Raw genomic sequence first — 14,833 nt, forward strand, 5'->3', positions numbered from 1 at the left:
AATCTCTCTAGCTACTTTAACCACTCTGTGAATAATCTTACCTCCATTATGCACCCACTTACTCACATTTTTTCTAAACCAAAAGGCCTCAGACATTGAAACTTTCCTCAAAGGGGAGTAGCCCCAGCCCTTTGATCACTGTGGTGCCCTTTTCCTAGAGTTGCCAGCTCTAGAATGTCTATTTTGAGATGTGCCCTTCAAAGCCATCTAATTTCAATAACCATCTATTAACCAGAGCTAACCAGGTTTTCCCCTCTCCTTCGCAATGGCCTTATTCTGAAAGGAAATGCTGCAATGTCCACAAGAATAAAGAGAGAAAAGCTGTAAACATACTTTTTAAAAAGAGAGAGAGAGAGAAGAAAAATGGGGCTTAAGCATTCTGATATCTATTTTGGCTTTATCGCTATTCACTGAAATAGTCTATAACCAAGAGCACAAAAGGACACCATTCTACTGTTGCAGGTAGCAATAAGATAGATATTTTATTACCACTACTGTAGACAAATATAAACTGATAAACCAATATCATTTCTCCCCCATTATTCATTTTGTATATTCCAAGGTCTGGGCTTTGCTAGTATTGTCAATCCTGTTATGTTGGATTCTATATAAAATGGCAAAGCCTAATAATAATGGAACCTAAGAGTTTCACAAGGAAAAAAAATGCACACATTTCAAAGAAAAGCAGGTAACCATCTGTGATCCAGCATAGGCATCAGGGTATTGTACTGCTGTATTTCTTTGTTACCTGCTTACTTTTTCTTTTTTCTTTTGTAAATTGCAGGCTATTTACCAAAAAGAGACAAGAAAGAATCACAACTATTGGGGGAGTATCTTCTTTTTCACTTGCTTATTATCTGCATGTTTCAGCAAAGAAGAAGAAAAGATTTGCTGCAGTACAGCAGCATTGCTTCAAAGACAGGTGATTATATAAAACATTGCCAATCACATTTGTGTGGAGTTTGGAATGCAAAATGAAAACAAGTCCTGGCTTAGACAACTTGCTGCAAAGATGAGCTTTGACACTCACCTACGCTCTAAAATATTGTAATGAGACCAAGGTTGGACTAGATCAGTTTCTGGGGTCCCCCCTGCCAACCCTATAGCCCTGACCATGAAAAGAGACTGCCCAATAGGTCAAATGGGATGGAGAAGCTTGGCAGATTCCATTTTGTTGGGAGACTAGGCCTTTGTAAAACTAAAGAGAGGGTCAGGTACGGGTGATGAGTTGCTATAGAAACTTGGTATCTGAAGAAGTGTGCATGCACACGAAAGCTCATACCAATAACTAACTTAGTTGGTCTCTAAGGTGCTACTGGAATGAATTTTTTATTTTATTTTATTTTATTTATTTTGTTTTGTTTCGACTACGGCAGACCAACATGGCTACCTACCTGTATATAGAAACTAAATGACTGTAGACACTTCTGGAAAGGGTCATGCCTTGGTCATCTCCCCTCTCTTGGCAGTAGATGATGCCATCAAGGTATCTGTTGTGTGAAAGAGAACAATAGACTGCTGTGGCATTGGGAACTCTTAGAAACCTAACGGGAGAGTAGGATGTGCTAAAGCTGTGAACTTTCCATTTTATGCTCACTGTACCCCAGGCATAGGCAACCTTGGCCCTCCAGATGTTTTGGGACTACAACTCCCATGATCCCTAGCTAACAGGACCAGTGGCCAAGGATGATGGGAACTGTAGTCCCAAAATGTCTGGACGGCCGAGGTTGCTTATGCCTGGGGTAGACAAATGTGTAATTAAAACCTTAAGGCCATAAGTCCCAGTGACTTTCAATTCAAGGAAACCAGTTCCAGAGCAGGCACTGGAATGGGGGGCTTGTAACAATATAAATGATGAAGGGCTATTGGATGTGGTGAATCCATGCCTGCCTCTGCCATGATCCCGCTGCACTCCTCCCCCCCCCCCGCTCCATTGGCAGAACATCTACACTGGTAGAACTTTTCACCAGCTTGTGGAGCAGAGGACTTCTGATGGTGTGAGTGTCATTCTGCCGTCAAACATCTGACACTGCTCTGGAGCAGCACTTACGTTGCTTCCTACTGACCCTCAGTCACCTTTCAATGTGCGGTTTAGATTACACTATTCTGTCAGGCTTGAGGAATCCTCTCCTTTCCCCCAATGGCACCAAGGAAGGAAACGTATGATTTATTCAGTCATCACAGTAAAAGACAAAGAATTCCTGTCATTCCTCCATAACGGAGTTGCTCGCACTGAGCTCCTCCCCCTTCCCTCTCTAGCAACAACACCTGCTTCTACGGCATCTGTCCGTGGACAATCGTCTCTGTCTTCTTACACCCTTAACAAACCCCACGTTTTGGATCGGTTATGCTCTCCAGTGACGTGTCAGCTGGCTGCTCTGCCTCCTCCTCCTAACACTCTGCTGTTTGCCTGTCTCTGAGCTGCTATCATCCTCAAAGCTCTACTGTAACTCAAGACTGCCTTCATCCTCTCTGCAAGCTACAGGAGAAGGGGAGTGGGAGAGCTCCACCATTCCTCCTCCTCTTCAGTACAATCCCGGACATCTTCTAAACCCGCTTAACTGAGAGTAATCCCATTCGAATGTCCCATTCAGGTAAGGGTCATAGCTCAGGGGTAGAGCACTTCCTTTGCATGCAGAAGGTTCCAGGTTCAATCCCTGGCATCTCCAGAAAGGGCTAGGAGAGACCCCCTGTCAAAAACCTGCTGCCAGTCAATGTTGGCCATGCAGAGCTAGATGGACCAAGGGACTGACTCAATACAAGGCCGCTTCCAATGTTCCTTATGATGGAAATTGCTTCTGAGTAGGCATGTATAGATTTGCACTGTAACTGGAAGATTTAAACATGAAATATCCAATAATGTTAAATAGGTTTTAAATGCACTTTTGAATATTCTCTCTTCAAAGTCCAATTTTGAAACTCGCAATCCGATATTGGAAAACCTGTTTAGACTCTTCCGTTTCTGGGGTATCTTTCCATTTGTGGAACACATTGCATGCAACTATTAAATGGGTAGGCTCCGGCCCAGTCAGCTCCTCAGCTCCATGAGTCCCGTTTCATGCCCAGCAATTGGCAAGCCTTGCTTGGTTCAGAGTCCTCGTGGTGTTGGTGGCAACGCATGATTTAAATGGTATCATTTCCCAAAAATAATCAGACTGCAGATATTTCCAGGAAGCCCAGTTAGTAGCTGTTCCTCCTGCTGAGAAATGGAAGAATGTTAACAATTTCTAATGTGATTTGCTAGGTACTCCACTAATCCAATTAGTCCGTATCATCCAATTAGCTCACATAATCCAGATTAAATTATGCCGTAAGCAAAAGGGAGGTGTGCTGGGTGCCAGAGGTGCCACTAGGCTAAACCTTTCAGCGGGTCGAGGCTCACCCCAAGAGCCAGCCATGCGAGCTAGGAATGAAACGAAATTTTGTACACCTTTAAAATAGGGAAGCGACTTGGTATTTATAATACAGAATTTTAAGTATCTATTATTCTATATATATACCCTGGTAGGATTGTATCCATTGCCACAGCTCCACTAACAGACTGGATTTCCATGCATGTGATAGAGCTTCATCTTCCTTCCAGCTCCCCATCCCTGTGCACCCTCAAAATCAGCTATGGGGGGATTAGGGGCCCCTCCAAAGCAGATTTGTGGGGGAAGGAAAGGAAACTGAAGTCCTGTTGCACTGGTGAACCATGCTGGTGCATAATTAGGTAGAGCCCATAATTAGGGTTGCAATCCTAAATAGACTTACTGCGTAAATTCTATTGAATGCAATTCAAACTAAAAATGTGGAGGTTTGTGGTTTAAGTCAGGAGTGTTCTAAACCTTTTTTTAAAAAAAACAAAAACAAAACTGAAACATAGGAAATTGCCTTATACCAAGGGGTAGGTCAGGGATGCAGTCCTGGTCCTCCGTAGTTGCATGGTGCCCTTCTCACACAAGTAAGGTGTGAAGGGGGCTAATGTGGTAGGCATTCCACAAGAAAGGTGCCACCACTAAAAGTCTCCTGCTTCTTGTGAATGCTGGACTTGCTCAGTCCAAGGAAGGCAACCTGAAAACCCCACCCCAGATAATCTAATGGCCAAGGAGGCTCTCATAAGAGGAAGCAGTCTTTAGAGCACACCTGAGCGATCATTTGTTTAACACTCTTATTGAAGCTTATGCCTAGAACTGTTCCTGTTTATCTACTGCATTATTAACCACAAAAAGGGCATGGTCCAGCCAAACACCAGCACTTTTAAGTCCTCACTAATATTGATAGGAGAGAGTTGTGCAAATACAAAGCTCATCCATTAAAATGAATGGGGACTGTAGTACCTAACTTGGGTTGCAATCCCATACGCAGTTCTGAGAATTTGCTTCATTTAGCTTAACGGGGTTTATGTCCAAGGGACTGGACTGCAAGTTTTCTCTATGATATCTTTTTTAAAAAGAAAAAGAACTGGGCAAAGATTTTTTGAAATGCTGTTCTTAAATAAATAAATGTGAAACAGTATGAAGGCACTCTTCCAAAGCTTGCATCATGCAAGCAATATTTGCTCAACACTTGTTTGGACTTGTTTTTCAAAATGCATATTGGTTAGACTTGAATGCTTCTCCCAGGGTGACTGCTGGAGTCTGGTGTGTAATTATGTATTTAGGACATAGGTTATCTTTCCTTTTAGAACAACTGATATGGAAATAAATTGGGCTGTATTTGCAATGGTTAGGGGATGTTTTCACTATTCAAAGTACTCTCAATGCATTTAGCTCAGGGGTCAAGCAAACTTTTTCAGCAGGGGGCCAGTCCACTGTCCCTCAGACCTTGTGGGGGCCCCGGACTATATTTTGGGGGAAAATAAATGAATTCCTATGCCCCACAAATAACCCAGAGATGCATTTTAAATAAAAGCACATATTCTACTCATGTAAAAACACCAGGCAGGTCCCACAAATAACCTCGAGATGCATTTTAAATAAAAGGGCACATTCTGCTCATGTAAAAACACACTGATTCCCGGACCATCTGCGGGCTGGATTTAGAAGGCGATTGGGCTGGATCCGGCCCCCTGGCCTTAGTTTGCCTACCCATGATTTAGCTCAATTTCTCTCTCTCTCTCTCTCTCTCTCTCTCTCTCTCTCTCTCTCTCTCTCTCTGTAGTAGTAATCATTTCTTAGCTTTTGCATTCTATGGTCAGGTCAGTGTGTAGTAATAATTTGAAGAAAATGAAAACAGGTTATGCAGGATTTGTACCTTAAACCCAAGCCAATGAAAACAAAACGTTTGACCTTGTCTCTTTTTATAATGATATTATCTCAGTGACAAGATTTTGCATGTGTGTGTGTGCACATGTAAGCATTTTTCAAGCACAAAGCAAATTTGCCTAGTGGAATTGCAGCTGCTGGAGTGTTCTGTGCACACCCCTGCTATGAAGTCACAATATTGCAAAGCAATTCCCTTCAAACTTCTCCATATGTAGGATGCCACATATCCGAAATTACTTTTGGAAGGGCTTCCACTGGACAAGATGACCTCTGGATCCCTTCCAGCTCTCCAGTTCTATGATTAGAAGGAGCCTTTGATTTGAAGGGCTGTCCCAGCCAAGCCTGATTTAATGATCAAGAATCATAAGAAAAGAGAATGGGGGGGGGGGCTTGAAGTTGCCCCCAACAGGTAGCAGAGTAAGTCAGTCTTCTTCACTGTGGAGAAATGCACTGCTTTTTTTTTTTGTTTTAGACTCTGGTGATTACTTCTAAATTCACATCTGTACATATAAATCAGCTCTGCCAAATCTTATGCAAATCTGTGGCACAGGGACATGGAAGCTGCCTTCTACTGAGGCCCCATCTACACTATCTATGCAAAGCCTTCTCTCCTTGCTCCCCTCACAGAGCTACAATTCTCAGCGTGGTTTAACGTTCAACCACTCTTCCCAGGTAACTCTCAAAATTGCAGCTCTGTGAGGGGAATAGGTGTCTTCTAACAACTCTCAGCACCCTTAACAGACTACAGTCTGAAAGCAGTACCATACCAAAGAACCCTGGGAACTGTAGTCTGTTAAGGGTGCTGAGACTTGTTATGCTGCAGATGGGGCTTGAGCCAACCCAAATGCAATACTGAGCAAGATGAACTTAAGAATGGAAAAATGAGAAAGCGAAACTGACATCTTTACCTTTCTCTACTTGCCACCCATTTACACACTGCTCTCCTCTCTATTATCCTCCTCGTCTCTCCTTTCTCTGTGTCCCTCCTGGCTTCCTGGCCAAGCTCCCAGGACAGTAGCTGACCCCACTGTCATGGACCGTCCTGGTGGCTCTTGATGCTTCCAGATTTCTCGTGGTCTTGCAAGATGTCAGTAGTGGGTGCCAGAGACAGTTGCCATGCTGGATCGCTGCCTCTGGAAAGACAAGTGGCAGTTCACTGCATCCCGACAGTGGCTCACAGTTCCACTAAAACAATAGTTAAAAACTATCCACAGTCTTAGATACGGAGTTGCAAGCTGTTGCACTGTAAGGTCCCCAAGTATACAGTGGTACCTCGGGTTACATACGCTTCAGGTTACATACGCTTCAGGTTACAGACTCCGCTAACCCAGAAATAGTGCTTCAGGTTAAGAACTTTGCTTCAGGATGAGAACAGAAATCGTGCTTTGGTGGAGTGGCGGCAGCAGGAGGCCCCATTAGCTAAAGTGGTGCTTCAGGTTAAGAACAGTTTCAGGTTAAGAACGGACCTCCGGAACGAATGAAGTACTTAACCTGAGGTACCACTGAATCTTAATTTTCATCAGTTGGGGGGGGGGGTAGTTCAAAATGAAAACCACCAAAAGGAAAGTTTCATTATGCAGGCTTAGAAAAAATATGCAGACTGTCAGATTGTCATAGAAATATAAAGAAAGACATTTTTTAAATAGATATAGCTCAGAAAATAAATATTTATATATATATGTAACAATTGAATTCGCGTAAACTTTATTGGGATATTTCTTTTCTTTACAGAAAGGCATAAATGGGTAACATCAAAGTTGCAAAGTGGTATATTTAATAACATAGGGAGGGTCCTGCTGAATGAAGCCAGTGGCCCCATCTAGTCCAGCATCCTGTTCTCACAGGGACCAACCAGATGCCTGTGGAAAGCTGAGAAGCAGGACCTGAGCGTAACAGACTTCTCTCCATTTGTGATACACAACAATAGGTTTTCTGAAGTGTACTGCATTGTTATTCCCTGACGGCTTGCCTAAAAATAACAGTTTTTAGTACTTGTCCAAAACCACAGATTGTCGATGCACAATGCAATGCATCCATATGGAGTATATTCCACAAAATGCCATCAGGCTAAATGCTGTCTTCCAAGTAGCTGCCGGGCAGACTTTAGGATCATGTGGCACTACTGAAGAGTTCAGTGTAATTTCATTACATGAGATAGACTCTAGATAATATTAGCCATCCTTATTTATTAGATTTCTTTTGCCTTCTTCCCTCCCAGTAAATGAAAGTTCATTCCTCTGTATGAAATAACTGATTCACTGTCTGAAAAAATCCAAAGCTTCTGATTCTGAGCTCCTTATAGGTCCAACTCTGGCACCCAACACCCAGCACCCAGGGGTAATTGCTGGGCCCTCAGCACTCTGGCAGGGCCCACTGATGTTGATGTCTGCCTTGGCCTCACCAACATTGATGTCTGCTTTGGCTCTTCAGCCTGCCTGTTTACCTAGCAGTGGCTTTAATGGATGCTGTCTGGGAAGCCTTCTGCCATTTTAATTTCCCAGCATGCCCTGAAATAACAATGGTTGGGCAGGCTTGTGGTTGATAGTGCTGGACTTTTGACATTACACTGTATTATTATTATTATTATTATTATTATTATTATTATTATTATTATTATCTTTCCCAGAATGCGGAAAGGTGCAAATTGGAAACAGGGAAAGTGGAAATCACTTTCTTATTGTTGGGCTGGATTTCTCTTGCAAAGTAAGAATAAAACTGAACTGAATCAGGAATTGAACCTTCTTCCTTCCAAGTGTTGGACAAAACACCACTCCCTGTTAGTTTTGCTTTCACTTAAAAACAAACCCTGGGCCAAAGTTAAAGCAAAGAGTTGCCTTTCTAATTAAGCAGCATTCAGATATGGCCTTCGCTTTTGCTCACAGGTTGAGTGATGAACTTCAGTGAAAGCAGATGGCCACAATGGTATTAAAACCTAAAGACTTCATTTAGGCTTTTAATTGAAAACAATTGGACCCTGCTGGATGGTAATTACCTTGCCTGTTTGCAAATAACATCCCAGCACTTATACCTATGAAGGAAAAACCCCAGCAACAACCCTGAAACTGAGTTAATAAGAATGCCTTATCTGCATATTGTAAGCAAGGAGCATCAAAGACTGTTTCTGCTTTTAGACTCCCTAAGAATGCTTCCAGTGGTCAGTGACATGAAAAAGAAACTGCACAGGAACAGGAAAGGAAAATTGAATTTTCCAATTTTTTAATGAACCAGCCTGCAACACACATAGATGTGCCTACCTAACTTCTACTCAAGAGTCGACCGATTTGTAATTAAAGTTCGGCATGCCTATGAATTTCAGTAGGCCTATTCTGATTTTAGCTACATACAACCTCAGTCCCTCTCTCTCTGCCTCCATTTCTTTCTGAAGGTATAAACATAAATATAAAGATATAAATTGTTGAATCTCTCTCTCTCTCTCTCTCTCTCTCTCTCTCTCTCTCTCTCACACACACACACACACACACACACACACAAACAAACACAAAAACCAATGCAATATTCCAACATTTTCTCTCTCCCACCCTGAAATAACCCATTCCAAAATTAAATATACCAGTTTTTATTTTTGAATGGTATGTGCAGGAACCTAGACTGTACAAATAGACTGGAAGTTCATAGCTGCATTTCACTATGCTGTCATCTTCACTGATATAGTAATTTCCACTTCTCATTTTTAGATGATGTAGCCTACTATTTGGTACATTTCAAGCTGGCTGTCACCAGAAATTTCAGCAAATGCTTCTGTAACCATTTATATATTATATGTTCAGCCTAATTCAGAAAATAAATCTGTGGCCATACCTAGCCATACAGTCAATATTTATTCAATTCTATTTTCATTTTCCTCTCCTAAATGCTCCTTCTGCTTTCCTCTCATTGCTGATATCCTAACCATCTCCTAGAAAAAACTACCCCTGAAATTGTTACTTCCCTTCTATGTATGCGAGTTTTCTCTTTCTTTCCCCTAAACCAAGAATAAATATATAGACCTCCATCCCTATTACATATGATTTTCCTCCAAGTTGGCATAGGCAGCTGGGAATAGTAGGTAATTTTTACAAAGAGAGGGGACAGGATTCTAGCATACTTAGAGATCACATCAAGGCTAGCCCAGCCCAACAATACAAACTACTCAAGTGCTCATTGCAATGGTGGCATCAGTGAAAAATTGTGTGCTTGAAGAACAGTATATCCCAGAATGCTTTGCAGTGATGTGCAATCTGTATACACAATGCAATCTGAAAGTGTCAGCCTAGCATCTTCTGTGGCAAGCTTGGGGCAAGGGTGGGCAGAAGGTCAATTGGGATCAATTGGTAGACCTCTGGGTGATTTGTAGTAGATCAGTGAGGGTTCCTGACTCCCAACTGTTTAATAAAAGCAATAAGAAAATGACTTTCCCCCACCTATACTGCTGAGATGAAGAAAGCAAACTGGGAGTAAATGCCAAGAGCTCTGTTCAGTACTGAAAGTATGCAGAGGAACCCTTTAATTTTGTCTGCCTTTTGCACCCCACTCTGATTGGTAGATCTATGGGTTCTTAGCTTAGGGATTGCCAAGGCAGGGAAAGCCCCTCCCCCAACAAGATTTCAAAGATGAAAGACAAGAGATGGCCATATGAACAGAGAGGAAGCCTCTTCCAGCTTGTGACATCTAATTTGCAGTAATGGCTGCACTTCAGGTAGAAATTTAATAGGTGATGCTATACCCATTGTTGCATCTCCATGGAAGGAATAGTAAACACTTAATTTTTGCCTGGCATGCAGCAGTTTAGAAGTGCAGGAGGTTTGCAAACAGAAACATGGTGACCCTACTTGCAGCCCTATTGAACACTTGCAATGTCTAAATTGGCCCTTGGCAGTCTTCTGGTCAATACCCCTATTCTGTAAGTTAACAAGTGTGTAATGGATACAAGCACTTGTGTTTCAGGGAATAAGTCAATCTTTAGCTGCCTAATACTGCATTTGCAGAAGCTTCCAGTGCAAGCAAAGAATCCCCAAACTGCCTCTCTTTTTTGGGGGAAGATAATTGTCATTTTCTTTCTGGCACTGCGATCCCTTTGGAGACAATTCTTGATAAGATCCTGCCTAGCAAATTTTCTGCATTAATACTTAGCTTCTACATGGTGGGAAGTGGCATATTGGCCAATGCATCCTGTGTATCTGTAGGTACAAAACTGCAAAGAACTGCATTTATTTTTATGCCTGGAACCTGTGACAAATAAGCAACTAGAAACTAGTTACATCTGAAAAATAATGTGAGCAAGTGCCATTATTTTTAGCAGGTGGGTAATAACTACTCTCCACTGGTTCTATACGACATAATTGCACACTGTAATTGCTGCTTGCAGCTTTGCAGGGCTTGTGGTGTATAGAAAACTATTTTAAAGGTATATGTAAGGCATAAGCTCTATTGATTTGTAGTACACAAAAGCAATAAACATCTGCTAGCTTTGATTAAAGCTGAAGTGAAGCTGAAGCTCTTAATCAATCTCTAAAGCTGCTCTGAATATATCACAAAGCGATACTGATTATTGCTATTATATGGCAAACTAGGGCATCCAAGAAAGAATGGAAGGAAACGATTCTCTCCCTTCCTCTGGGAGCTATGGATTGTATAATGCTGTCTTTTATTCAGAAATACACCTGGAGGGGTTACCACACAAGCTAAGATATGATGACAAACTGAGAATATGATGCTTTAAGGAAGGATATTATTCAAGGATTCTTCTTCTTTAAGGCTGGGCTGAAACGGGTAAGGGTGCTTTTCATGAACATTGGCTCCCCCTGTGAAAAATATCCCCAGTGGTTTTTTATTTGTGTGTGCAAAACTGTTGCTGGAGAGCAAGTGTGGTCCTTCTGCACATTCTGGTACTGGTGGAATTCTAGAACGGAACATCTTTGTGGCCCTGATTGGCTGCTGCCAGGTGTCCTTTACTGTTTTCCAAAAAAGCTCTTCTTCTGCCTAGGAAAGAAACTGATGTCATTATATAACTGGAATTGGTGATGTGATTACTTCATTGAGGACAAGCAAAGGCTAATGAGATGGAAATGAGGTGGCAGAAGGCTGAGGTCATAGAATGGATGGTACCATGTAAAAACAAACTTCCTAAAAGTTAAAAACAAACAAACAAACAAACTTGCAGAACAACAAAATAGTTACACTAGAACCTTCCACAACAGATACTTTCAATATTGTAAAAATAATAAAATAACTGTTTTTATATATGTAATTACTTTAATTGAATTTATACATGCAGTTGTTTTAACTGTTTTTATATAGGCAATTGTTTTATATATGTTTTTACTGTATTGTGAAGTCACGTTGAGATGCTTCAGAGGAAGTGATCCATAGATGAAATAATAACAATACTACAAATATGCAGTACCCCAGCCATGCATTGGAGTCTAGTGTGATTTGTAATGGAGAGGGTCATGTGTCCTGCATTACATTTAGTTAGGTTGTATACACAATCATGTTTACTCTGCTTTCAGTGTGCTCCCACCACTATATTGGTAAGTCGTATACACACCATGGACATGTTCACACCATACATTTATAGCGCTATGACACTACTTTAAAGAGTCATGGCTTCCCCCAAATAAGAGTGGTTACAAGGCTCCTATTCCCCTCAGAGCTACAGAGCTCAGAGTGATTTTAAAATCAATTCCCCCTCTCAGGGAACTCTGGGGAGTGCTAAGGTTGGGGTAAGATTTGGACTTGGACTTTGTTTAGGCCCCCCAAACCCATGACTGCTCTCCAAGCCAATACTTCTTTCTATTCTTAGAACAGTCCCCATTTCTTTCTTTTCCTTTTTAAAAACTGCAGCAGTGTGTTAACCTCTGTGGCCCTGTCTTTGCTAAATGGGGAAATGTTGCAAAGCACCATTGTTAGTCTGGATTTGTGATCTATGGGCTAAGCTTTAAAAGAACTCTCTTCACTTGAAAAATCACATTACTGTGAGAAAACTGTTTACTTTCTATTGTTGCAAGTGACACTTAAGACTACTGTAAGTGAAAGAGATTAGAGAGAAAAATTGTCTCTATTTTCTTCTTCTTCCTTTACCTGGCTCTTCCAGTAATGCTACATACAGAGATGAGTTTCGTCAGTTTCTCCATACAGCCCTTCACTCAGATTCTCAAAGGTTCCAGCGGATGAGACAAAATAGACCAGACACAGCACTGTGATCCAAATCCTTCTGTGACCAGGGCTCTACTTGCTGGATATGGCATGAGAAGCAATGAAACAATATGAGCCACTTCTGCAATTGCAGCCAGTTGTGTACTCAGGCATGGACCCTTGTGCAGTGCTAGAAAAATAGGTGCTGGTACTCACCATGAAGTTGTTACAGTAAGTGCCACACTTTTTAACAACAAAAAAGGTGCCAGTACTGCATACTCTTGAGTACCCCCCTAAAGAAAAGCACTGCCCTTGTGGGATAGTGGGATTAGTTAGACTTCACAAGTGAAACTGAAATTGGCTTTGACTGAAATTTGTAATGTGAAGGCCTCAATGGACATGGAAATTTCTACCCCTCATGATGAATACACATACATGGCACACATAGCATGAGAGAAGGCCAAATGGTACAAATGTGTAACCACCCAAGGCCTGTTGCTCTGTAAGATAAAGGAGAGAGGATTTGATTCCTTAAACTGTGAACAGGGAACAGCAGTGTATAGCTACAGAACCCAACCTGCTTCAGAAGCCTTCATTTTTCAATTTGAGTTAGATTCTTGAGTGCCCCTATGGTGGTGCTAATGGATGCTATGTGAAGACAAAGAGGGTTTCCTGGCCCTTGAGACATTCTATAGACCTGGTGGCAATGTGGTGCTTGTGGATGCTATGGCACTCTTGAGATCTTTCCCTGACACCCATGAAGCCTCTGAGCCCCTACCTCACTGCCCCCTTGGTCATGAGGTAGTGAGGGTGGTTACTTAAAACATTCCTAGAGTGGAAGTTGGAAGAGTCTTTCTCTCTTTCTGACCCCTCTCTCTGAGTGGGCTTATCTGGGGGAAGGGGAATATAAATGACCAGAGGGTGTGATGTTCATAGTACCTATGAAAAACACACTCCAAATTCCCCATCTTGCAGTTTGAACATGTTATTTCAGGTGCTACCTTCTGGAACCACAGAAAACACATTTACTCCATTTATGCAGCATCCCTTCAGATGGCTATTGTTCTGCATCTCGGTGGTCTTTTTCCCTTTGAGCTAAACATTCACAGCTCTTTCCGAGAGAGACAGAAAGAAGCAGTTGATGCAAAACAACATGGTATATACGCAGTGCATATGCCAGTCACTTGCTTTTCTTTGAATAACGATATTTTCACAAAAGCCCAGGATTTTACTCAAGTGGGAAGCAAACTCAGCCTCTTGGCTGCTTTAGGGATTAATGAAGTGCTCTTACACCACTCTGGACTGCCATGTCCTATGGAGGCGCATTGCTACCAGGTCTATAGAATGTCTCAAGGGTCAGCAAACCCTCTTTGTCTTCCTGAGATTACTGAAATGAATGAAGTAGCTAAGCAAAAATGGGTTGGATTATAACACATGCATGGGCCTCCAAACAGTGAGAACCTGCCTGAGGTGCAGAATGCAACACTATCTCACTTTGTCACAGAAAGAGTTAAAAAGATATCCCTGTAGTCATAAAAATAAATAAAATCGGAGCTGACATTTAAGCCCAAGTGACAGATTTTCTCTCCAGCTCCCACACAGACAAGTGCCATAACCTATCATATTAAGCTGGCAGCGAGAAAGAACAGTAACAAAAGAAAGCAATATCGTTTTACTGGATTTGTTATGTCTACATTGTGCTGATCTACTGTGCTTGCACTCTTTTCAGACGTCGTGTACGGATGGGCTTGGTTCCTGGGAGCCTTTATGTGACGCGAAGCATTTTGTCCAAACCAGCTCTCTCCTCCAGTTTCCTTTGCAGATGGATAGTCCGAAGTGAATACGCACAAGAATCTTACTTAACAACTACATGATAAATTCTTTATGTTGCATGCGCTGCATCTTTCTCTTTCATCCCTTTTATGGCAATGCAGAGTGTTCAGTTTTCTTTGGACCCACCCACTTCTCTGTATTTTGCAGCCATCCATGAACACAACTGGAGGTTAGGCTGGAATTTCAGTTTAAGTAATGCTTTAATTACAGGATCAGTTCAAATTTTAATTGAGAATCATTTTGCAGAAAAATAGTAAGTTCTGTTTGAAATGTTCCTTTTTTTTAAGGGCATAATCCAGCCAATTGCACCCAATTGTTTTTAACAGGAGCGTTAAGCAAGTGCTTAAATTGTCTCTGTTGAAATCAATAGTTGAAAGCTATTCACTTTCGCTGGCTTGTGCCCATTGATTTTATGCAACAGTTTGAGCTAATCCTGTAATTTGTATATCAAAAAATGTGAAAATTCTGAAACATTTTCATTCTTACATGTCTAGCTTGGTATAAATACCGGTTCGAGTCAAAAGGCTGATGTCAACACATTCCTAAGTTTTGAAAAATTCAGTCGTCCTATTTGGCAGACTTTGTTGCTACTCTGTGCTGAGCAGCAACTCCCTCCCTAG

The 14,833-nt window shown here is 41.7% G+C and overlaps 1 protein-coding gene across 1 annotated transcript in view; it reads left to right on the plus strand.

Moving 5' to 3' along the window:
• The first annotated feature begins 784 nt into the window (after positions 1–784).
• The window catches only part of LOC310841587 (uncharacterized protein), a 96,025-nt gene continuing 81,976 nt past the window's right edge, over positions 785–14,833 (plus strand). The window contains exon 1 of the mRNA XM_083732899.1: positions 785–922. The gene's annotated coding sequence lies outside the window, so the exon portion shown is untranslated. The remainder of the gene's footprint in view (positions 923–14,833) is intronic.

Source organism: Podarcis gaigeae (genome assembly GCF_964106915.1).
Source record: "Podarcis gaigeae genome assembly, chromosome: 3".
NCBI lineage: Eukaryota > Metazoa > Chordata > Lepidosauria > Squamata > Lacertidae > Podarcis > Podarcis gaigeae.